General features: G+C 47.5%; 1 long non-coding RNA gene across 1 annotated transcript; it reads left to right on the forward strand.

Moving 5' to 3' along the window:
* Positions 1–339: 339 nt before the first annotated feature.
* Positions 340–18,669, forward strand: LOC127034124 (uncharacterized). The gene is made up of 2 exons (XR_007769310.1): positions 340–412; positions 18,496–18,669. It is a non-coding gene; the product is annotated as an uncharacterized LOC127034124 (long non-coding RNA).
* Positions 18,670–26,174: the final 7,505 nt, after the last annotated feature.

Genomic DNA, 26,174 nt, shown 5'->3' on the forward strand with positions numbered 1-26,174 from the left:
TGACGTGCAGGGACTGCTCTCTGTCCGCGGCGAGGTACGCCATGCTGCTGGACGTGCGGAAAGCGGGGGCTCCCACGGGACTAATGTACAGACAGCCTGCACCACCGCCTGTGAATGACTCAAGTGAGCCGGTTTCAAGTGCAAGCTCCGGGTAGTGGGCCAGAGACACTGGACTTTCCCAGGAGCTGCCAGCAAGTCACCGACTGCAAAAACTTAAAAGCTCTTTCACTCAGCTTGTCAGTTTTGTGGCTTTAGCTGGACCTTTGCCAAACAACAACAGTACTCAGCACTGACATAGCATATTCTCAAAGCACTTGGCAAGCGTTAACTAATTAATCCCTGCAACATTCTCGGAGGCACCATAGGCATGGAGCATGAGCCCCGTTCCACAGATGGGGAAGCTGAGGCACAGGTAAGCAAAGGGGTTTGCTCCACATCTCAGTGATAGAAGCAGGAATAGAACCCAGGAGTCCTATCTCTCATTCCCTGCTCCCATGCTGTTGATGGCAGTGTTGCAGAAATCCCACAGGCCAGATTCTGAGCTCAGTTGCATTGCCGTAAATCTGGAGTAACTCTGTTGAGTTGCTCCAGGTTTACATTCCTGGTACGGAGATCAAAATACGGCTTCTCTTTCTTTATGAGACTATTGTGATCGTCTAAGGACCCGAGGGATTAAAAACCGGTGCATCGCTGCCAAGAGGTTGGAAATAGATGAGCCAGAGGGAGACTCAGTAGGAAAAAGTGAGATTCAAGATGGAATAAAGGCTTAAAAATTAGATGGGAGGAGAGCAGCCCAAACCATCTCTTTCCCATGGCAGCAGCCAATCAGCTGTAGGTGTGCTAAGGAGTCCCTGGCCCCTGAAGGAAACTTCTTATAGAACTGTTTGCTCATTTCTGTGGCCCAGCAACACATGGATACAGGGCAGGCTGACCTGTGGGCTCCAGGATTCCCTCTCCAGGATTCAAGATCTTACAGTGTGTGATGAATGGTTCCTGACTTCAGAGGTCCCATAAAAGCTAAGAAACGCTCCAGAATCATCTCCTTCCTGGAGTTAGGAAGACCCCCAAAAGAGCCCTCCCAGCCCAGTACCTTGCCCTGGGTTATTCTGCTTTCTCAGCAACCTGGGTTAACCAAAGCCAGCCACATTCCAGCTCCAGATCAGAGCTGCCTGCAACCTCAGTTTTCCTTTCCCCTCTTGTAGGCCCCATGTTAGTTTCACCTCAGAGACAAGGAGGGAAGGGCGTGTGACTCCCTCCTGACTCCATTGGCGCCACTCCAGAAAGGGTCAGGAGAAGCCCCATCTCAGTGCGCTAAATTTGCTGCCTTTCCAGAACTCCCTGCTGCTGCTGGATTGGGGAGAAAGAAGCTTAGTTTGCGCCCCAGACTAGAATCCTTCCGGCATTGTCCCGCTAGCCATGCACCCACCCTGTGTGCCAGCTGAAGTCCACTAAACTCACTTCTTCAGCTGAGTTTCCCCTCAGAAACTTCTGCAAACAATCAACACCCCCACTCCCACTCCCACCCCAGTCACATGAGCAAAAAACCAAACCTGTGAAAATCAATCAAGCAGTTTCTCCTACAGGCACGGAAGGAAAAAAGTGAGAGATTGTTATTGTTATTTTGGTAGATGGGGCTAGATAGATGGACAGAGGGGTGGTGTATATGGGAATGAAAAGGTAGACAGACAGAAGAATGGTGTGCATAGGGATAGATGGAGTTACAGGGTGTGCGTGTGGGGATGGAAAGAGAAAAAGAGAGATACAAAGACAATGCAGTGCGATGGGGAGAACTTTAACTCCAAAAGCTGCATGTTGACTTTGATCAACACAAGGGAGAAAGTTTCCCTTCTTGTGTTTTGCTATTTTTTCAAATAAAACACCAACTACGCCTTGTTTCTAGCCTCCCCCCCTCCTCCCCGACATAGATGATCCATGTTCCTGATCTACTCCTGCAATATGCTGATTTCAAAGCAGATTTTCATCCTAGCAGTTTTCAATCCAGCTCTCACCAGGCCCATGTCTTCCAGAGGCTGGAGCTCAAGCATTTCCCTGTGGCAGGCCAGCTCTCCGTTAGCTGGTGAGTTTAGTGTGTCACAGGGTGGGTGGCTCAGCTCTTGGTGGACACGTGCAGCTGGAGCTGACACAAACACACACACGTACTTCCTGGGAAGATCAGACCCTAGCTGTGCAGACACTCTTCACATCCACTGCATGGCATTAGCAATATCCTTTTTGAGCCCCACATCTCAAGCATTTCTACTTCTCTCCCAGGTGCGTTTTCCTTCATGGGGCCCTTCTGCAGCGACATTATAGCCACCACCGTGGCTGTGGGGGCTGGACAACAGGGCTGGTCATGGAATTCAAGTCTCCCACAGGGCAATGAAGACCTTAAGTCCTCAGAACAACCCCTCAGGCATTTATTTCTAAACTCTTTCTACTGAAAACAGTGGGAACGCCAACAACAGGGGACTGGCTGATCTGTACGGTCAGTACTGAGTTCCACTGCTAACTGTGGACAGAAATTAGGCTACAACCACCACTTGAAGGCTGTGTAGACCCCTGAATTACAAGACCTTCACCAGCTGGGCTCCTGTCATTCAGAGACCCATACTAAAAATTGGGTTGGAAGAGGCCTCTTCCGGCTCATCCAGTGCATCCTCCTTACATGGTGGAGGAGACACTGTTGCCATCTTGCAGCCAGACTCTCTCATGCTGTGATCTTACCAGACCTCAGAAGCTAAGCAGGTCTGGCCAGTATTTGCATGGAAGACTTGACCTTAAAGAAGAACCCACGCTGCTGAAGGAAGTTAGTGATTCAAGAGGTAGCAGTCCACTTCCAAAGACAATATAAAGTCAATGCCTGGTTCAGTGCCAACAGGCACTGCACTGCTACAGATGCTGTCTTTAGACGAGACGGGAAACCATGATCCCCAGTAAATATCCAATGGTATGTTTCAAAAGAGTGGACGTGTTAACTGTGGTGTCCTGGCTAAATCCCCGTCTGGGTAATTCCAGTTTAACTACTGACATTCCTTTTTAATTTCAATTCAGTACAGGTTTATTCTTCGTTTCTTGTCTTGCATGGGAGGGTAGCATTGTTGCGTGCTGTTAAACAGCCACCACAATACCACCCCAGAACTGGCTGCATTTCAGTGGTGGATGAAGCAATTCCAGTGTACACTAGCTTGCAAAGCCTCTTGGAATTAGTTGGGAAGAAAGCCACCATTCAAAAGGCAAGGTGGTTTTATAAAATTATCATAATTCCCAAGAGACTGAGGACACTTCTGCAGCTCTAAATTTATCCTGCAAAGAGTTAACAGGCATTTGAGTTCCCGAGAAGTTTAATAATCGCATGGTCAAACCAGAAACATTTCTTAATCCCTTTCTGACATTAACCCGTTTCCTGGTCAAATGAATAAAAAGCAGAATGGGAGCATCTGGCCTCTGCATCACCTTTTGGAAAGCAGAGTTCGGAGAAAGCCCAGTCTGGGACCAGCAAAAACAATTAGAGCTTTGATAATTCCTTTCTCCTGCTTCCATGCAGAGAAGCAAAGGGCTCCTCCTGGGTAGCATATTTCAGAACTACCCTCTCCCACTACTGCTGCCTTCCTGTGCAGTGGACAGGGGAGAAACACTTCAGAGCCCCGGGTAGATATAGACTGTAACTACCACAGTTCCCAAATTACCACTGGTGGGGGTGGGACATGCGCCTCAGTCTGGTAATGTACCCAAAACGGATTGCACTGAGAAAGCAAGACAGGTACTCTAAGCCAGGCAGTGCTGAGATCTGGCTGGGAACTAGTCAGCAATTGTACATTGTGGGAATCACCTGGGAAGGAAAAAATAAATGATAAAGGCCTTAAAATTGGACCCCATCTCTCGCTGGGAAGGGATAGAAATATCATGCTGCTTTTGACCAGCGCTAGGGATGGGTGGCTTACTGGCTGTACACAACACCAATGGAGCCGAGCCTCACTCCTAAAGCTTGAACAGAACCATTTGAGGAGGTCTGAAAAAGGTGTTTCATGGTTTGTTTGGTTTTTTGCTTGGGCTGCTTCCAACCACTCCTGGGAGCAGAAGGGCTGTTCCCAGAGGATTCTTGCTAATGCCAGTTGGTTACTTCTTGCTAGTGATGGTCCGGGCCTAAAAGATGTTTGGAATCCAAATGTGCACTTTTTGGTGATCAGTTCTATTTGAATAATCATCCAAACATTCTAAGCTTTGCTCCTCAGTCCAGCTCGTGCGATCTTCGTGAGAGAGGCACCTGCCTGGTAGAATGAGCCCAGATTGCGGCTTTAGCTGTACTTTCTAGGACAAGCCATGATTTTCAGGAAATGAGAGGGAGGTTGTCAGTAATGTTGGAAACTGGAGGAAGATATGGAATGTGGTTCCCACAACTCTAAAAGTTACCCATCCAGATATCCACTTTAAAATGATTGCACTGCTTGAGGTGACTTGGGAAGGCAAATCCTATAATTACCATAATTGACTTTTGGGACAGCTCAGAGTCAAATAGCCCATCTGGCTGATAAGTAAGATGAGGGAGATTTTTAGATTCTTTCTTGCCCGTGGTAGCAATCAGAAATCCATTTGAAATCTGCTGAGTTGGCAGATGCTGGGCCAGGAACCATTGGGATGGACTGGACAAAACAAAGAGGACTAACTTTAACTGGTCAACTTCATACCAATTCATACCAATTCCCTTGAAGTCAATGGCAGTCACACTGGGGATGGATGACTCGGTCCATGGCTTTGAGTGTGGAGCTCTGCACGTGGCCATCAACTGCAACTCCTCATTCCAGAGGCACTAGATTTTGTTTAGTCCCCAGTACACATTCATGTGGATGAATATCACATTTAGAAGAGATGTGGTGCTCATGAAAGGAGGCAGACTGGACTGCACAGAATAGGAACAGTACAGTAACAGGAGGGAAGATAATTTTGGGGGAGGGTCTCACTTGCAAGTGGGACACAAGCCAATATCACAACAGCCATCATCACTGCCAGTGCTCTTTGCTGCAGACCCTGGGAATGAAACCCACCTCCACACCCAGGCTTTCCTGCGGGCAGTGCCCTGACGGGTGTTCTTGCACATATGCCCCAACAGAAAAACAAAATGAAAGGACCAAGCCTACTTCTTGTCAGCAGGAAGGGAGAGAGGAATATTGCTGTTGGTTTTTACTCATGGGAGGTGCTCAGATATTTTAGTGATGGGGGCCACAAAGGGACCTAGATGAATAGATGGAATGAACCATGGAAACTGACTGACCAGGAGCTAATGCCCATCAGCAGGAGAGCATGTGGGAAATTTGTGATGCTTCTTCTCGTGTCTGATGGATCAGAGATGGGACATGCTGCAGAATTTAGGCCCAATCAGAGCTGGGGAAGTGAGATATCCAGGGATGTCCCATTATAAAGAGAGGGGCTGGATTTGATTCTGAATTCAGATTTCAAACACTCCTGAAGTTTGGGGTTGTTCAGGTCCAGGAGCTGGTTGCAGTCCATTTCATAGTGCATAAGCAGAAGACTTCACTTTCAGAGCTGTCGATCTGGCACCTTTTTAACTGCATTAAATATACTTAAAATTGTACAAAAATGGCATCTAACCCCTCCCTTTCCCCAAGCCTGCAGTGGTTTTAATCTCCTACATGAATCAGAGGGCCTGGGATTGACAGCAGCATCTTTGTGGGATTGTAATAAAGAATGATTTATTTTGACACTTATTTAAGAAATATTAATCTTTCATTTTGCTTCTAAATGCTCCCGTTTGCTAAGGAACTATCTGTTACCTGAGTGTTCAGATAAATCTTCTAAGGTAAATTTATATGTTAGATGCTGCCAGAAGGGTACATTTAAGAATGCTTCCCAAATTATCAACTGCATTAATCTTAATTACTTTGGTAAAAGTAGAGTCTGGCATTAGGGCGAACTAAATTGAACGGGTGTTTGTTTGTCTTTATCATATCACATATTTGAGATCATTTAACAGAACGGAGATAAAAGGAACACGGGACAAGAAGGCAGTGAGCAGGTTTACTAATGAAAACCATGGTTTACAAAGGACAAAGAACAGGCAGAGAGGAACAGAGGAACCCCTGGGGTTCACAAAGCAGCAGACTTGCCACTGAATCAGCGCCGTTCGCAAGAGCGATATACAAGCAGCTCAGTATAGAACCGGGGTGTACGTTTTCCACTGCAGCACTGTAAAAAAAATAAAAATTAACTCCTTAATTACAATCTCCAATGATTATAGGATTAAAGAGGAAGCTTCATCCCCTGGCTTCCTGATGGCAAGTCTGCTTTGGTGACAACTATGAGGATGGTCTGACCTCATTTCATCTGAGGATCTCAAAGTGCTCTACACACAATATTGACATAGGCCTCTTCACTTTCCCGCCTGTTCGGGATGCATCAATATCTCCATTCGATACGTGGGTGAAGCGATGTACAGAGATGTGACAAGACTTGCCCACAATCTTGTGAGTCAGTGGTAAAGGGAGGGCTAAATCCCAGGTGTCCTGACTCCTAGTCCCCTTGTGTTAACTAACAGACTGCCCTCCTCCCCAGAGCTGAGACTAAAACCCAGGAGTCCTGGAGCCCAGTCTCCTGCTCTAACTACTAGACTCCACTCCCTCAACCAAGCTGGATAGGTTCCTCTGACTGAAAGACAACGATTGACTCATTATGTGGAGCCATGAATGTTACAGATAATGTCTATATTTTCACAACTGAAGCCAGTTATAGGGCCCTGCTGTTTAAAGCCATACATGCTTGCAGGCAGCTCTGAGGTAATTTGATTAGCAATGAAACACTCCAGCTTTTGAGGTCTCTCTCTCTCGATCGTGCGTGCCACTCACAGCCTGCCTGATCTGCTTCTACTGGCTGTGGGTACAGCGAGTTCACCCAGCAGCAGCTGCCATGACCTGCAATTAGAAAGCGGTGTGGAACCAGATCTTCATTCAGGCTAATTAGACACGTTTGCTGCTGAGCGACCCTCAGTGTCAATAACAGAGGATAATAAGCAGCTTCTTCTGTTTCCAGGAGCCACCATTTAAAACTCTCTCTCTCACTCACACTCCAGCAGTGAAGTATTTTCCCAAGTGCCAAAGGCAAACCAAGAACTGCCTACTTCATATTACAGGGCACAGCCAGGAATTCTAACCCCCTCCACCCTGCTAGAGTTTTCACCAGGTTGCTGCATCACACAAGGATGCTATTGTTTAGCAGGAACAAAGGCATTTTATGTATTTCTATGAATGTCTTAAAAATAACCCTCAGAATTTACACTTGGAAGCAGGTTCCATGCCTGACACCCGCAGAACAAGATTCTTCCACTGACCCTCTGGTTAAACCTCTCTGCTTAAGTCCCATTGACTACTTGCTTTTTTGGTTCATGGCTTTATGAGTCCCACAACTTCAGTGAGACTTAAGCACATTCTTAAGCATTTTGCTGCAGCGAGATGGACTTAAAGCACATGCTAAAATGCTTTGGGGAACTGGGGATTTGGAGAGGCATTAAATATTGCTGATGCCGTGAGGTCTCCTAATCTATCCAGGTCTGTGTCGTCTGAGAAGTTTTTTTTTATCATAATGGAGTTAAATGGAACAGGCCAAAGTTTCTAAAGTGGCTTCTAGTTTCTTTGCACTTGCAAAACTCTGGACATGGAAGCAAATATACACAAATAACCCTCTGATTATTCTAACCCTATGGTTCTATGATTCTATGAAATCATATCGTTGGATTTGGCTGGGTTTGGGGAGGTGGGTCATGCCACCTGTCTACAGATGTTTGAAGGGACCATGACACCATGAGGGTGAGCAATTATTTGGTATGGCACAAGGAGGAGAGAAAATTAGGAGTTGTGGCATGAAATTAAGAAAGGGAATATTTATGAGGAACATCAGGGACTCACTCCTGATAGGGCGATGTAGGAATGTGTGAAAAAGTCTCCCAAATGAGGAGATGGATGCCCCGCTGCTTGGGATTTTTATTTGTAGACTGGGTATGACAGTGGTAGAAGTGAAAGTGTACTGGGGAGTGGTGTAACTCACACACCTCTTGGGTGTGCTGTTCTGTCCCATCTAGTGGCACCGAGACCACTTAGAGAGAGAGATTAAAATGACTTTGCTCTACAGCCTTAGTTAGCAGCCACTTGGCTTTTAGCCCATGTGGTAGAGGCTCATGCATTTAGCTCCAGAGGTCCCAGGTTCGATCCCGCTCACCGACAACCAGGGTCTGTCACTGTTATAGGTGCACTGGGCAACAATGGCGCCCCAGCAGGGAGATAGATTGGATAGCCACCTGGGTCTTTCCCATTTCTCACGCCTATGAGTCTATGAAGACAGTGACTGTGTATGTATGTACGTCTCTATATCATTACTATGGTGTTGCTGCTTCTTAACATTCTGTGACCTCTTGGCCTGATCCAACCCCACTGAAATAAGTGGGAAAGAATCCCATTGCCTTCAATGGGGTTTGAGTTAGGCTCTGTGGACAACTCCCCCGCAAACTTGACAACAGTTAGGCAACTGGCATGCTGAGACCACTGCTTGTCACACTGACCAATACTGTCTCATTGTTTCATAAATTCCCAGGCCAGAAGGGACCACCATGATCATCTAATCTGACCTCCTATAGAACACAGGCCAAAGAACTACCCCAAAATAATTCCTAGAGCAGAGCTTTTAGAAAAACATCCCATCTTGATTAAATTGCCAGCGATGGAGAATCCACCACCACCTTTGGTAAATTCTTCTCACGGTTAATTACTGTACTTTCATTGTTAAAAATTTACACCTTAATTCCAGTCTGAATTTGTCTACCTTCAACTTCCAGCCACTGGATCATGTTAGACCTTCCTCTGCTGGACTAAAGAGCCTGTTATTAAATATTATCCTCTATGTACATACTTATACACTGGAATCAAGACACCCCTTCACCTTCTCTTTGTTAAGCTAAACAGATTCAGCTCCTTGAGTCTATCATGATAAGGCAGGTTTTCCAATCCTTTTATTATCCGCGTGACTTTTCTCTGAACCCTCTCCAGCGTATCAACATCCTACATGAATTGTAGGAAATGGATGCAGTGTTCGGGCAGCGGTCGCACCAGTGCCCAACAGAGAGGTAAAATAACCTCTCTGCTACTCGCCAGTCCCCCGTTCATGCATCCTGAGATCACATTAGCTCTTCTAGTGGTTTCCTCCACTGTGTCTATCTGTATCCATTTTGTTGTCTCTCTTTCTCTATTTAGCTTGTAAGCGATGCAGGGCAGGGACTGTGTTTGTCCAGCACCTAGCATAACAGGGTCGTGGTTCACGACCAGGGCTCACAGGCACTATGCTAATACAAATAATAATAAATAACGATCCAAGCCTGAAGGGCAGATTGTGGTAACATACCCCCTAAGTATCATCGCAAGGAATAACCCGGGTGAATGGATGAGACTTCGGGGCAGCATGGAACCATTGATCCTTTAACGTAAGCAGGGCTGGCTCCAGGTACCAGCTTATCAAGCAGGTGCTTGGGGCGGCAACTCCGGAGCGGGGTGGCACTTACAGGTATTCAGCGGCAATTCAGTGGAGGGGCCCTCACTCCCACTCGGAGCGAAGGACCTCCCACTGAATTGCCACAGATCGTGATCGCGGCTTTTTTTTTCTTTTCTTTTTTTTTGGCTGCTTGGGGCAGTAAAACCCCTGGAGTCGGCCCTGAACGTAAGGCTGGAGCTGTACTCAGCTCTTTGATTTCATAGACAGCTTCTCTTTCCCTTTAATAGCATGGTGGAAAAACAACACATGCTAGCTGACCTAAATACAGCTCTCAAATGAGTCACTGCAGGGTCATGGGTCAGCAACTAACTCCTCACTCACCCAGGCTGTTACATTTTTTGACGTCGAGGCGACGGAGGAGATGCAGCCACAGTGTTTGATAGCGATGCCAAGTGAAGTAATTTGTTTGTGTTGCCGTATTATTAATGACAGCAAACCCAACTCCGCTCTACAGGGGGGCGGGGCAAGGGGGCCGTAGTTGAAATAGCCAAGGGGCTGAATACAGCACTCAGTTATTTCGTTGTTGTTGTTGTTGCCGCCATATCAGCTGCTGTCCCACTTTCCCAAGACACGGTCTCATTTTGACACACGCATCCCTCCGATTATCTCCTGGCCTAAAAAAAGCCAGTGGAATGCTTCCCAGACCAGTATCACATTTCCTTCCTTCTGTCTGCTGGAGTCTGGGTCCGTCCCAGGCTGCCTCCCTCCCTCTGTTCCTAGTTTAAGTTCTGGTCATGTAGGGACACGGATGGACAGGGAGCTTGCAACGAGCAAGCACATTTCTCAAGTGTCCCTTAACAAACTGGGCCCCCTCCCACTTGCCTTCGGGAGTAGGGAACACCTTTGCAGAATGACCCAGCTGATTTCTGTTGGACGGTGCATCATTTTAGAGGTAGGAGGCAGTGAATGCGGAGCCCCCAAGTGAAAGCTCCATTGCACCATCACATTTAAAATGGGGCACCCAACCCTCAGTTAACACAACCCATTGTCAAATGTGGGGTATTTCAAAATGAAGGGAGGCACATTCCTCCCTAGGTACCTCTAATATCTGCAGAGCCCCTTGGGGGGAGGCTTGCTGAGACCACAGCCTATCATGCCAACCAGCAGCAGATCATCATTTCCTTGTACTCTGCCATCGGGCTGTGTCCAGTGGTTCTCTCTTGTCTTGAATTGTGAGCTCTGTCTCATGCAGGGATTGTCTTTGCTCTCTGTGTTTGTACAGCACCAAGCACAATGAGGTTATGGTCCATGACTGGGTCTCTTAGCATCATGGCTGGGTCATGGGCAGCAAGATCTAGCAGTCAGAGCCAGAGCCCACAGTTGTGAGGCAGGACTCAGGCAGGGTCAGGGTAGCAGGAGGTTAGAGGCAGGAAACACACTGGTGGCCCGGAACCACAAGTCAGATGCCTGGAGCAGGAGGCACACAGCTCAGAGCAGGCTAGAGCTCAGCTTTCTGCACCTGCTGCTGGCGCAAGTAGGACCAGTCGGCCTATCAGCCGCTCCAGGTCTCTGACAATCAGACTTCAGGGGTGGAGCCTCACACTGTATCTAGCCTTCCTTGGTCCCAGGTGGTGGGTTGGAGTATGGCAGGTCCCATAAAAACTGCAGACTTGGGTTCGAGACCCATGGCTCGTGACACTTCAGCACTACAGCAATATAAATAAATAAAAAGAAGAGATTGAAACGCTGCTCTTTCTGGACATTTCCCAGAGCTCTGAATCCTTTTTCAGGCCTCTCTCTAGTCATGCTCTTAAGCATTGCAAACCTGAAACATCATGCAAGTTTTCAGCCTACAGAAGAGCACTATGGAAAATACCGCTTGGAGTTACTGGGCTTGCAAGAGAGAACTGGTTTGGTTTTGGCCTCGAAGGCTGCTTGACCTTGATTCTGCCCTCCAGCGCTGCCTCCCTGGCTAACTAGCTCATCTCATCACCGCTTCGCAACTGCAGACCTTACCAGTCCCTTGCCCTCACTAAGTCTATGTCTCCTACCCCACTTCCCAGGCTCCCCCTGCAATGTCAGAAACCTTGGCAGAAGGGCTTAAATTCTCAGTGAGTATTTCCCGGAGCCCTGGGGCTTGGGACTTCAGCCTCGTGGGTAGAGCTGGGGATGGAAGGACTCCTGCGGATTTGAAAATATTTACCAGAGCTCTGCTCCAGACAGCTCCAGCTGAATTTAAGCCCTGTTTGGCAGAAGCGCCCAGCTCCCTGCTTTTACTAGCCAAGAGATGAGAGAGAAGCAGGCTACACCGTCCTAAGGGATGGCCATGGGTGCATCTCCAGCTTACAATGGGCATCTTTAGAAGGCATTTTGCCCCATGACCCTGCTGGGGCAGTGAAGCCCTGCATCACCCCAGCACAGGCCAGCACACAAATATTATCTTGCCTTTAGGAAGTAAAGGAAATGGAGAATAGGTTCGTGAGACTGAGGGTAGCTTAGCCAGTTACTACAGACCCTATTTTGTGCTGTGCTGGGAGCACACAGTGGTTTAGTCCTCACTTTTGTCCTCCCCCGATCCTGCTGCTGCTTTGCGCAGAGCCAGTCCTCCCAGCACGGAGGCCTGAAACGGAGACAAGGATCCGCCTGCCATATGAACTCCCAGCCATGGCTCCTTTCCCTGCTATACCAGAAGCAGAGGTGGGGAGAGTGGCATAAAAGTCTTGTGGCTGGCTCTGTGCCTCTGGAAGATCACCCTTATGCTGCCTGACTGGCTAAGCCAGCGTTGGGACTGGCAGAGCTGGCTCTGGAGGAGTTTGGAGAGCCAGCTGGTGTGCTGCTAGGGACAATAACTGAACTTTGCTGGGAGATTATCATGCTGATCGCAAACCTGGATCGGTAACTTTCTACAATAATAACAACAACAATAATATAGACAGCAGCACCAAGAGACTCACTGATTAGCAACAGAAACCAACACAGAGCTGCTCCTATTCCTTGTGCTTCGCTCTGCACTGGATTTCGGCGGGTAGGATCACGCCATTTTTGCCCCCGGCTCTCCCTTCCTTTGCCTGTCACCCGCAGACAACATTTCCTCCTCTCCCTGTTGATGAAATATACTTCACCTGGCACCCCACCTCCCCAGCTAAATCTGAAGCTGCCCTGACAATGTCACCACTGTGCATGTTTGTCTAATGCCCTGGCCCCATTTCCACAGTAATAAATCCCACATCACCACCATGCAGAGAGGAGATAAAACCCAGCTGCCCCCAGCAGAGAAACCTAATGCAGGTCACCTGCACAGCCACAAAGACAAAGCGCTTGTTTGCTATCAAATGGGGAGGTAGAAGATCACTACTGGGCTATGAAGAGTAGGCAAGTTCCAGCAGGGTCCTACTGACCAGGGAAAGATGCTAAATCAGAGCAAAGGAAAATGGCAGTAACATGATTTGTCCATGTTTTGCACTCGTGTCCATCCCAATAGTTTACATCTAGGGAACACATTGCAGTGTTTGTTTGGGTTAAAACACCACACTGTAGGAAACGAAAATGAAGTGCCATGAGCAAACATTGCTCTCGCTTAGACTATGGTGCAGTAAACCCAAAGCAACTCTATTGAAATCAGTTGAATTATTATTGATTTACGCCAGCGTAATAGGCAGCACGGTTTGGCCCACAGTGTGCCAACCACACACAAATGCCAAGGGACAAATTTTTCTCTCACTTGCTCCCCCCCCCAATTTAAACCCAGAGTAACTCCACTGAAATCAAGAGCTGGAGTAACAAAGATCAGACTCTTTCCATAGTAATTTGGTCAAATTGTGCCCTTGGATAGAGACGCCCATATCTCCCACTGAAGTTAATTGGCTCATTGCGATTCAGACAGTCCAAAGCTTTGAATGGAGTTTCATTTCAATGTAGACTGGAGACATGTTAGAAAGGATGCAAATGTGGGTCTCTCTGGCTGTGCACGGCCCTTTTGCACCGGGGGCAGTTTGCTCATCCCAGCCTCCTTAGGTCACAATAAACCCGACGTAAGAGAAATCAGTCTGTGCTTTGGACGCTCAGTCCAGATGGTCCCTGCAGCTCAGTTAAAATGCTAGTCATCCTCCACTGACAACCCCTCTACCCGAAAACCTCTACCAACAACAAAAAAATAGAAGCAGTTAATGCAATGACAAAGCAGAAGCAAAAACCCCACCCCCAAGCAGCGCTTTGACCCCAGACAGGGAGAAGTGTAAGAGATCCATGAAGTCCACTAGACATTTTGCTATTGAAATTGATTTTAAGTGAAAGGTCCTCAGGTACCACAATGATAGATAGATGGATCGGTAGGTAGGTAGCCAGTTCAGACCGCTGTGATGACAGCAAAGTTGTCAATTTCCAGTTCCAATATCGTTGTTGTTTAAATGGCAAAATTTCCATTAAATCAAACCAGACTGTGATACTCTGATGCTGGGAGATGGCTGGACCAGCATGAAAGTGGAGATGACTTATGCAAAGATTCTGGACTGACACAGGAGCCGGATCAGCTTGGGAAGCAGAGCTGCCACATTGCAATCACCAGGCAATGGACTAGCGCAGAGCAAAGCCCCTTTCCCAAGCTGCACATAAACAGCTGTCCTGGTTGCTCCAGTGACACATGTAACTGACGCGCTACCGACAGATGCCCCCAAAAAGGGAAGCAGCTGATTTTCTGCAGATTGCCTGATGGGGCTGCCTAGAGCAGCATATGGGCCCAGAGGATGAATGGACATGGGTCGGGTGGAAATACCAGTGCTTTGCAATGTAGCAGTGGGTCTCAATAAGTACTTATAACTCCCATCGGGCCTTAAGGCAGCAGGGATCTTTAATTAACACCATAAGATTCTGCATCCTGGTACAGAACTAGCAGCAAGAGGGAATGCACCCCACTGGGCTGGAAGTCTGCAACGTGCTGCTAGCACGCACCTATAATGCCCTTCTCCAGCATGCCCAGGCAGGGCTCCTGATCTGGGGGGACAGTTGTTTCTCCTTTGCTTGTTCCAAAGTCCTGCTCCAAAGGTGAGCTCCCCTAGGCCCTCACAGACCCCAGTGATGAGCCACCTGGGAATAAACAAGGCTGAGATCCCCTGTCTTGTTCCAGATCTAGTTGCACAGTTCATGCCAAAGATTCCTTGCATCTTCTCCCTCTCTGATCATAAGATTTCCACCACCAGCTACACTTATTTTAGCGTGGACTAGTTTAAGTCAAGATCTGATAGGAGAAGACTTTTGCCAGATTTGGGGCGGGGTGGGGGGTTCAGCTGTCAACTTTCCTCTAATTATTAGCAATGTTTTAAATCAGCTCTCTTCTGAAATTTGCTTCTGAAAGGCAAGATTAATGAGCATTTCCTTTGGGGATTTATTGCACTGTTAATTAATCTCCCAGAAATTTGGTTCAGAATATTATCAGTTTTTTTTTTCAATTAAAAGTGATTATAATTTGGTTCTATGTAAAAGAAAAGTAGATTTCAAATAAAAATAAAAATCCCTTCCTGATTTAGTATAATAGTAGAACGACTGAGATAAAACTAACCAGTAGCCCCTGCAGAACATACCATTCAGATTTCAACTATGCAAACATACACTTGACGTTCCCCTCACAACTGCTCCCTTCTACTCATTAAGTTCCAACACCAAATCCAGATGGTGGTACAAATAAATGCACAGATGGAATGTGATGCTGTTTATTCAGACTTCCCAAAGAGGGAGCCAAAGCTGTCTAAATATGGAGTCCTCTCTTTAGACTTAACTTTATAAAGGGATGAAATGCAAGGAGGAGATTGTATGGGAGCCTCTAAGTACTTCCTAAGGGAGAGGGCCAATGACCTACGTAAATACCCTTGCAAAGGGAATCCTGTGCCTTTCCTCAAATGGGCACCTTCTCTCAGGAGCTAGCCTCTTCCTTAATTTCCAGCCGTTCAGATCAAACAGGCTCTCAGTTTTGTCAATCTAAAGGGAATTGCTATCCCAGGCACTGACAGCAAGAGCTATTTTGGGGTAAATCATTTTTCCCTTCTGATCTCCTACTCCTGTAACACAGGATTTAAAGGAGGAAGATATCTCCGGTGCTCGGTAGATTAGAAGTGTAAAAGTCTGACAGAGTATGTGCGAAGCTGAGCTGAAGGGCTCATGATAATTAAGGGTCCAGTAGGGTTTCCATTACAAAAAGACTTTCCCTTCAGGGTTTGTACCTTAGTAGTAACAGTTCTCTCTAGGCTGGAGAAAGCTGCTCAGATTCAGTCTTAAAAATGCCCACTTTAAAGCTCCAGGAGTGAAAGTCCCTGGGGTTACACTTTCCCAGCACCTTCTGTCAGATGATCTCCGTGTGTTGCACAAATGCTAATTAGGAACCGTGCCTCTTCCCCGTGAGATAGATCCTATTACCACGTTACCCAGGAGTAACAGGGGCTTGCACCAAATTACACAGTGAGCTAGTGGAAGAGCCAGGAATTGAATTCCAGGGTACGTCTACACTGCAAAGAAAAGCTTGCCATACCAAGTCTCAGAGCCTGGGTCAACTGACTCACGCCCATGAGTCTTGAGCTGTGGGGCTACAAATAGCAGTGTAGACATAGACCCTCCCCCCTTGCCAGGTTTCTGACTGCAGGCTCCAGTTTGAGAGGGAACGTCTACCCTGCTAGTTTTACAATGGATCTGGGCTCTGAGGCTCAGTGCCACAGGCTTTTCTTCGCAGTGTAGATGTACCCCAAGAATCCTGACCCCTCATCCGCAGCTTTAATCTCGAGATTACACTGGGCCTTTTTAAAAAGCTACCATTTTGCTACCTGTTACTGTACAACACAGACTAAGATGGGAGGAAGGGGGGAATTGGAAGAACGCTGCCAGGGGTGTGCAGTAGGTGACATAGGTCATATTGGAGGACAATTCTTAATTACTCAGGTGCACCACTTCTTACTGGAACAAGCAGCTTTGTCTGGCCTCTGGCTGATACATGGCTAGATTTACCTCGCTGCACCTTCTCTGTGAGTGACTGCAGCGTGACCCAGGGGAATAGGCGCCCTAGACAGGATCTCAGGAGTTCTAATCCCAGCTCTGCCATTGGCCTGCTAGGTGATCCTGGGCAAGTCACTTCAGCCGCTCCGTGCCTCAGTTTCCCCAACTGTAAAATAGGGATAATGATCTTGACCTCCGTTGTAAAGTGCTTTGCGCTCTATGGATGAACAGCATGACCTAAGAGCTAGCTATTGTTATGTCTATTGTCATATAGGGCCTGCGAGATTATGGGATGCTGTGGGCTGTGCATACAAGCTTCAGATTGCTTCTTACACTCCTGATCCAAGCCACCTAGTTTCTGACTAGCAGCAGCATCCCAAAAACCAAACAATTACAACTTCCTGAGGGGCCTGGGAGAGCACCTGGGGCTTGTACACACTACCACTTACGGTGGTACAATTTATGTCACTTAGGGGTGCGAATAAGTCACTCCCCTGAGCACCGATACACTCGCCTAAGCGCCGACGTGGACAGCTGCTCCTGCCGCTCGCTGGGGCTGGAGTAATTAAATTGACGGGGAGAACTCTCTCCTGTCAGCTTAGAGCACCTGCATTAGCAACGCAACAGCATCAGTGCTGCACTGCTGTAGTGCTTCTAGAGTAGACTAGTCCTTAGCGTGTCCAGCCGGCAGCACTGCAGAGCTGCGTACCATGTCAGTGGCCCAGGAATGGAGGAGGAAGCACATGGTAATCCATAGCAGCTGGCTGTCGGGTCTGCAGTCTGCATTTTAAAAGGGTTCCTCGGTCCCTACTGACTGCATTATACCAAGGGCTCATTAATTTAGGTTTTGCTGAGTACCCTCTGAATCAATGTCAAGAACCAAAGAGGGGTCAGGCCTGATGGAGTCTGGTAGATCTCAACCCTTCCATTCAAGAGCCACCGTGGTTCCAACTGCATAGCTCAAACTGGCCTAGAGGGGGAAAGCCAGTAAGTTACTTTGGAAGCAGAGTAGATTCAAGTGTCACTATATTCATGTATGTGTTTAACTGCTAGTGCCCAGACGCACTGGGAAGGGCTGCCTTAGCGAGAGGGTAGATTAAAATAGATTAGGCAGCATGGGGAGGCAGTATGGTCTCAACGACTGGTCCTTGGAAATCTCCCTGAGACTCATAGACTTTACAGTTTAGGAAGGCAGCAAGCTGGTCCCTGTTATCAAACAGGTCGAGAAACACTGTAGTGGAGAGCATGCTGGACTTTAATTAAAGACACGGCTCCTAGTCCAGGCTTTGCTATTAATATCCTATGTGCCCCCAGGCAAGACACTTACCCTCTGTTTTCTACGCGCTCCTCCCCTTTCCCTCCCTCCCGCCTGTCTGTCTTGTCTGCTTAGACTGTAAACAATTTGAGGTAGGGGCTGTCTCTTACTATGTATTTGTACGTCTCACGGCACAACGGAGCCTTGATCTGTGATATATACCAATAAGCCTGTGTATGTTCAATATATATTATGGGGTACAACTCTTCTCTTACAACCATACACCAGCGTAACTCCACCGACTTCAACAACTGTATCTATGTGTGACAGCTCCTCTCTTGGCCAACACACCCAGGAACCGGCAGAGCTGCAAGCATAAGTCTCTACAGCTTGAGCGAAAGAACCAGGCTGTGTGACTGGGAGCTTTCAGAGTCTCACATCTTCTGTGGACTGGGACACAGACACACACACGCACACACAAGGACATCCCCTTTCCTCTTCGTATTCCTAGGACTGGGACACACTCAAATACACTGTACATATTCCTACACTGTTCCCATGCAAAGTCCTAGATGTTCCCAGTGCAAGGATAACACTGTCATTGCACACATTATAATCTGAGAAAACGGCACAGAAGTATTTTTCAGAGTTTATGGGGGGAAAAAAGCAGCTTTTTGCTCCTAGAGTTGGGCAGAGAGTAACAGGCAAGGCAGGTATTAGTCTCTTTTCTAGCCCACTGTATTTAGATAAAAATGATGAAATCTCTTTCCCCTGTGCAGGAGCCAGGACGACTCCAACATATGGCTGGAGAAGAGGAGACAGAAAAGAGGGAGACCCGCTGCTCTCCCAGACAGCCTAGACTCTCAGTGACCTGTAACTGGAGCACAGACATTCTGATAAAAAAAAACCCACACTCACAACCTTCCTCCTCCCACAAAAGACAACAACCCACACATGTCATTGCTGGAAAACGGGGACTCATGCCAACTTTCACAGCTTACAGAGAGAGATTTTTAAAGCTGCTTCTGTCTGGACACTTAATTTACTGTGTATTTACGCCTTCTTTAAAATTATGCTCGCTATTAATTTTTTTTAAAAATAGGACCCCATTCCCTATTTCCCCAGTTTATATACGTAATGAAATGTTTCCCTATTGTTCTGTCAGTGCTACTTGTCAACAGCAAGGCCTCCCATTTCCTACAATGCCATCTTCAACTCCAAAGGGAATGAGATGCAGCCAGTTGTGTGGTCTTGAACTTTGGGGGTAACCAGGTGCAAGAATGGCATGGCAAGTTTGCAGAATTCCTAGGCATACTGGAGTCCAGGAAGAACTAGTGATCATTTTGGACAATATTCAGTTGGGATATTGTGTGTGTGAAGCACTGGGTCAAAAGGGAAGAATGTATCTGCAGCAACCTCATTATCTGCAGAGGCGAACGTGCCCTGGAACAAAGGGAATTCTGTCTGATGCAGTGCAGTAGGCAGTACCTCCTCCTTATGGCTCATGGCTTCTCACTGGCAATTCAAAGAACAACCAGGTTTGGCTTTCTGCAGTCCGGTTAAGAATTGGCCCCTCTGAAGAAAAATTTCCCTTGGTAAATAACACAGACAGCATCCTCTCCAGCACGTTAAATAATATTCCCTGCTAGATTCATAGCATTTTATAGGCGGGAGAGTTAAGAAATAACCCTTAGCAGCAAGGACCAGCTCCATAACACCTGGCTCGTTAAGGCACAGGCTTTTATCATCCCTGCTTGCTTCTGTTCCATGGCAATTTGCTCTTCAGATAGAGCTGGATCCTTGGCGTGTCACCAACTGGCTCTCTGCCGGGGGCGTCAATACACTGATTTGTTGTGTTGCAAAGTGGTGCCTCGGTAATGGCTGCTGTGTACGGACTACTCATGTTTCTCTTAGGGCTGCCACCATTCCCTCTGCCAAGACCCCATCCCCTCCTCATGCAAAGTTAAACCTCCCACAAATATCCTGAATTTAACTTGGATCCAAACCTAACCCCGCGTGTGCGTCATGATGCAATGCGATGTCATGATGCAATGGAAACACACCGTCCAGAACTGTCCTAAACACTAAGCAATATGCAGTAGGGAACAATCTTGCACTGGCCCGGGCACCTCAAGATGACCTCATAGGCCTCTTATATCACCATCTTCCCTGATTCCAGGTATCTGTCTAGCAAATGAGGCCCTGTGAGAACTCAGCAATGGTAGCTTGCCTTGCACCTCTTATCTGTGCCCTTGTTTTTAAGCTCTACTTGCTCATTTAGGCTGAGGAAACTCCCTCGTGGTGCAGACTTGGGACTGACCTTGACTGACGCCAACTGGACAACCGTTCCATTTCACTCTAGCACAAAGCAGTTCCTCCCTGGTGTTTCCTGCCAATGCTGCAAGACAAGAGCGGACTGTGGTGGGGTGGGAACGCAACTCTTCAAACCGCCCATTGCTCTGTCCAAGTGTAGCATAAAATGATGGGATTTCCTCCATCCTTCGGAATTCTGGGCCATCTCCCTGAACGTAAGAACCACTGCTAGGCCAACCTTGTATGTAGCAGCAGGTCCTTCACCTCCTCCCAGCCTAAGAAAGCTGTGAAACGTGAAGTTCTCCATCTGTTTGACATGGAAATGCATCACATGGTTAAAATTTCAGCACTGTAGGAGGTTAGGCATCCTAGGGAAATTCAATGGAAGTCGGGTTTCTAACTCACCTCGGCTTTTTTAAAACCCCCTCTATGCTTCATGGGCTGGCTGAGGTTTACCCAGTCCCTCCCAGTCAATGTAGGATTGTTTCCTTATTCTGCACTCACTGGTGTTTTATCCACATTAGTTTTAAACATGCCATCTAAAGGTGTTTCCCCCCGCGGTCCCAGTGAAACGACTAGATCCCGTTGCCAGGAAGGGTTTCAGCCAACATCTCTCCCTTTCCTGCTTTTGTCCAAGCTCTGCCAATCAGTCAGTCAATCTCTCTGTGGTAATGGGATTCCCAGGCAGGAACACAGCAGAGCTCCAGAGCCATATACAAGGGAAGTAACACCTCCCTGCGTGAAGCACATGGCTCGGCTCAGCACCGAGAACTATTTATTTAAATTTGTTTAAAGGCACTAATCGTGGATCACGCACAGGCATAAAACTTCAAACAGCAACTAAGCGAAAGCATGTACTAATTGGCTTTATGCTGGCACAGAACTGTTCCCAGCCATCACCTCTGACCCCTGAGTCAGCATATTCCCACCCCCACCCCACATCTGTCTGGGACGGGCTGCACATCCAGGGTGTGGCAGAACGCGTGGCAGAGTCAGTCGCAGAGAGGAGGGTGGCACTCTGAGAACGCCCTGCCAGCAGCATTATGGAATGTAAACAAGGAGACTTCTGCTGATAACAGCTGCTGTGGCATCATGCCAGGAGGCAGAACCTAAAGAAAACGTCTCAGATGGCACGTTCTCACTAGAAAGGCCCTTGTTTCTCATGAGTATCTCAAGAAACACTTCTTTTCCACAGGAGAAACATGATAAATAGGCCGAGTTACCGAATTACCAAAGTTTGACTCCATTATAACACGTCTGAGGCTACCTAGGACGTGATTGTCAGTGGACTCCTGGGCACGGTAACTCAGAACTTCACGGCGACACTGAGGCTAAAACCCAGATCCCACTACCCCAAAAGCCCGGACCTTAATTGCCTGATTAAAGAATGAGTTATTAGCAGTACAGGGCCTATGAGACACTGGCGGGCAGTTCTGATTCTATTCCAGAGGGACTAGCTGGGCATCGACACCCTATCCACTTCACTACAACAGATCAAATGAAAAAGCATCTAGACAGCACCATGTACTGCGCAGGTTAGAAACAAGGAATGAGGGAACCCGCTTGGAAGCATATAAGGACAGCCTCAAACTTTCCCCTATTTGCCAGACCTCAACACAAACCTAGTTGCAGCTTCAGAACGGCTCCATTTCATATTCACAGGCGGCTCCTGCAGCTTCTTGTCCCAACAGTCGGTGCCTTAATCTCTTAGGGAAGGTGGATCTCATGGTTCTTCTGGCCTAACCAGGAGCCGGTATGGCGGTTGCAGAAATCCCATGAGACAACTTGTTCGAGGCAGGTCCTGCCAGCCCCCTTTTGCTTTCCTCATCAGAACCTTTTGCCCATCTCTAGTCAGAGCGATGCCTGCTGTAAATGACTGTTATTATTGTACTGTGTACTTCCACTACTAATGGGATGGTGTTATCGGGACCTCACTGTGCTAAGATTGTGCATACGCATAGTAGGACACAATCCTTCCCCAGCAGACAAGACAGGAATAAACAAGTCACAGAGAGAGGAAGGGACTAGGCCAAGATCACCCAGCAGGTCAGTGGCAGAGGCAGGTGTCCGAGTGCCAGCCCCATGCTCTATCCACTGGACAACACTGCCTCCGAACAGAAAACTTCGTTCCAGGAACCTACAATTTACCCGGCACATCACAGTCACAAGACCCCAAGACAGAAATCGTGCTGTGGAAACTCTCCACCCTGGTGGATTGTTCTCTGTTCCAACGGACATTCTGAAGACTCTTCAATTTTATGGTGGGTGCTGTTCCGGCTAAAATGCTTTAAAATGCACAAAGAGGTGGGGCGCCCCCCAGAGAAACAGTGGGGTGAACACACTATAGAGGGGAAAACTGCTCTCTCCATCGACAAGTTCGAGACTGGAACATCATGCGGATATCGTGGAGGTGGCTGGCAGCAAGCCAGTGAATTTCAGGTATATGCATAACACAATGCTGGCTGCATTAGTAAGTGATAGCCCAGCACTTTAAAAGAGGTGAACAGCCAACTAGAAAATGAACCTCACCTAGTAATGGCTGCTGGACATTTACAGTCTCTTCCCCTCCATCCCCCGCGCCCCCCCCCCCACGTCCTTTGTCTGCAGATATATGGAGATGAATTAAGTCAGTGGGAGTGGGAGGAAGTATCTTTTGTACTTGGCGATGGCAAATTAACCCTGAAAACGCACAACTGCCACGACTTTGGCCCATCACGATACAGTGGGATGGACCTGCTTCTGTAATAAGCCATGGGGGAGTAGGGAAGGCAAATGAAGAGCGCTCCAGGGCTCCCACCTGCCCCTTAGCTGATTACCAGAGCACGAATCCCAGTCATTACCAGAAAGGCAGCCAATGACTCCACCGGCAAACGCAACAGGCAGTAATTAGGCTGGCCTCCTAAATCCTTTGGGAGAAGGATTCCGCTCACCTTTCTCACCTCATTCTTCAGTGACAGAAAGCATGGACGGCAGATGTGTCTAGGAAAACATCTCTCGCAGCAACGGCAACCACAGAAAGAACACACACTTCATAAACTGTGAGGGCTGCCAGCTCCCAGCCAAGCCAAGCATAGACCAGGTCTTTCATACGATCACTATCTCCCAACAATGGCAGGTTACAAGACAACTCGGCCCCACAAACCCTGGGTGAGGGAAACTCAGTGGATGCCTGTATTTTTTTTTTAAACAGGTCCCATCCGTGAGTAAATGTGATTGAATAATGCCAATATTCATCCATCAGACAAGCCTGGCCTCTGTCTGGTTAGGAGGTCATTTCTCCAGAGAAATACTACGGGATGAAAATCCCCTTCCCGCTCCAATGTACTCTTCTGTCAACGGTTCAAAAAAATTAAAATGGGATATTTCAGAGGGCTGAAGAAAGGCATCATGAAAATATTTTCCTTTCGCCGCTGCTGTGCGAGGTGTAAAAGTATTTTGGATGCAGCAATGTCTCTCTGCTCCGGCACTGCTCAGGACAACAAACCCCAGCTGGGATGTAGGTGTCGTGTTAAAGATCACTGCCCCTGGTCAAGTAGAACACTACTCATCTCAAAATATTCCCAGAATATGTCCTCTAGCCAAGACAGGACTGGGAAATTCTGGGAAGTTCCTATTCCCTCAGAATATTATTCTTCAGCTAGAGACAGGAGCTTCTAAAGAAATCGATTGAGTAAGATCAGTTCTGAGCTAAGGATACTGCTGTAATGCCTGTAACGGCTGCCGACATTCAATCACCCTCATTGACTTCCAACTGGAGACTGCCGTCTGCCTGGGTGGTTATGGAAACTCTCTGCTCTTGGAAGTCTCCTCTTCTTTGGAGCAAAATATTTGCCCTGGGGATGGGGTATGTGTGTACCAGAGAACTGTCAGTTAGTGATGAATTGGTCCCCTTTGGAAGGGCATTCCCTGGGCAGTAGCATGGCGGGTGGAGTGCTGGCCATTTCAGCATGGAGCGGCCCTTGGTGTCTTGCCCTCACGTGTTGGCTTTGTGGCAATGCCCCAGGCCTGTATGATGGGCAAAAGCTGGCACTGGCAGGGGCTCCTCGATCCCCGTGAAGGGAGTTCCGTGCCAGTCAGCTGGCCAGGTTCAGCCTCTGGCAGCATCAAGAAGGGAAACAATGCCAGCCCCCTACCAACAAAAGGTATCTGGAAGCCAACCCGCTCTCCTCAAGAACAGCCACAACACTGTGTGCAAGGTGACAGGTTGGCCAGCACTGGGAACTGAACCTGGTAACTCCAGCCCTATACAGCTTCAGCTCTGGTGTTGGACTGATGTCCCTGGAGACTGACCTCCTCTATCCTTAGTGCAGACACAGTGCTGAGCGGCAGCACAAGATTCCCCAGGCCTCATACAAATATATTCCAGCCCCTTTCTGGAGGGCACTCTTCTAGGCATGAGAAAGCCTCCACAATCCATTCAAATCTCTGCTAAGACTGACAGCAAGGAGGCCAATTAGCGCCAGAGGCATGGTAAGATGGACATTTGTCCACTAAGATCTACAACCCAGGCTACTTAACAACCCCCCACCCACAGTCATTCTTGATACTTACGTAGGCTGACTATTAACCAGTGACTTAGAGGTGTAATGAATCACCGGCCCCCTGTGCCAGCCTCCAGCCCTTACAATGCCTTCCTAGTCAGGACATAGCTACAGCACATTCACAGTAAATGTAACTGCTTTGCCTCTTGGGGCCGTAAGGACCCAAGAGAACAGAACAAGGTTTTCTGCAGCACCTTCCATACTCGGTATCTCAGAAGGCTGTTGGTCCTTGTCAGACGTCACCCTAAGAACACGGATGCTTGGAATTACATTAGTAAAAGGGAGTACTAACTTCTCACAGGCTTGCCAAGATTTCCACTCCACTGAAGAAGCACATGCATCCAATTATTAGAATCTCAGATGACGAGACGACCGAGATGACCTGAAAAGGAATCAAGGGTTGGTGGTCTCTGACAAGTTCCAAGAGGACATATGTCCTTGCCACGTAAATCACTGCTAGAGCTGATGCTGAAATTGCAAAGACTTCAGGCTGCTAATTTTAATTCCACAGATTTCAATCAAGGACCAAGTTTAGGTTTATTCACAAATTTTTTATGGAAAGTTTTCAAAACGTTTGTCCCTCAGGGCCTTTTCCTCTCCTTTTCTCCCCCATTTCCCTTTTGCCACTGAAAAGGAAACAGCGGAAGATAGAAAAAAACCCAAAACCTCTGGAAAAGTTCTTCTTTTGTGTGTGTTTTCAGGTTTTGTCAGAAAAATGTGAAATTTTCTCATGAAGATTTCTGTTTTTTGGGGGAAAAGGCTGTTTTTCAATGAAGAACATTCATTCATAGGTTTCATCCAGCTCTAATCACAGCATGAGCAGTGATCTCTGGTTAGGGGAGACCCAACCATTACACAGCAGAGGCGCTGCAAATCATTATTCAGTAGCATTGGCAGAGCTATGAAAAAGGAAAGCATCTACTTGCAATGGGCATGAACACAGATGCTGGATTCTTTTCCCTCCCAGAAGAGAGCATCCCGAATCTGATGGACACCAGAAACTGTTTATATTGGTCAGCTGTTTAGCACTGTTGAATCAGCATGAATTTAGGATCACATTAAATCCTGCTTAGTCTGACAATGAATTCACAGAACAATGTGGTTGTTACCTCACCCGGAAATCCAATGATGTTTAAACTTGGCACAATCATCTTTGACAGGCAAGTGACCCAGTCAAGCCAGTCACTGCAAGTATTAGCCATGAGGACATGTCTACTTGCTGAGACACCAACGGTTACATGATACACAAAGTTTACCCCTGGGCATATCTCTCACTCCAGTGGATGGACTTCCTCAGAAATGTCACAATACCTCAGACTGCTGGGAGATGGGAAGTAACAAGAGCTGGGATTTAGATTATTTCCTATAAAAAGCAAAATGTGTTGTTACATTTTCCAGCCCTACAAAGGGCTAAATGTCCTGAATTCCCATTGTCTTGGGGTTGTTCCAAAGGGTGCTATTGAGAACCAAGTTTTCAGCCTGGCCTTACCTACCCTCTATTTTTGGAGATACAAGATTGGGAGCAACATATAAATGGGTGCCTTTTTGCACCCACAAATTAGGACACCTAGATGTTTAAATCCATGATTTGCTGGTTGGTGCCT

Source organism: Gopherus flavomarginatus, chromosome 14, assembly GCF_025201925.1.
Source record: "Gopherus flavomarginatus isolate rGopFla2 chromosome 14, rGopFla2.mat.asm, whole genome shotgun sequence".
Taxonomy (NCBI): domain Eukaryota; kingdom Metazoa; phylum Chordata; order Testudines; family Testudinidae; genus Gopherus; species Gopherus flavomarginatus.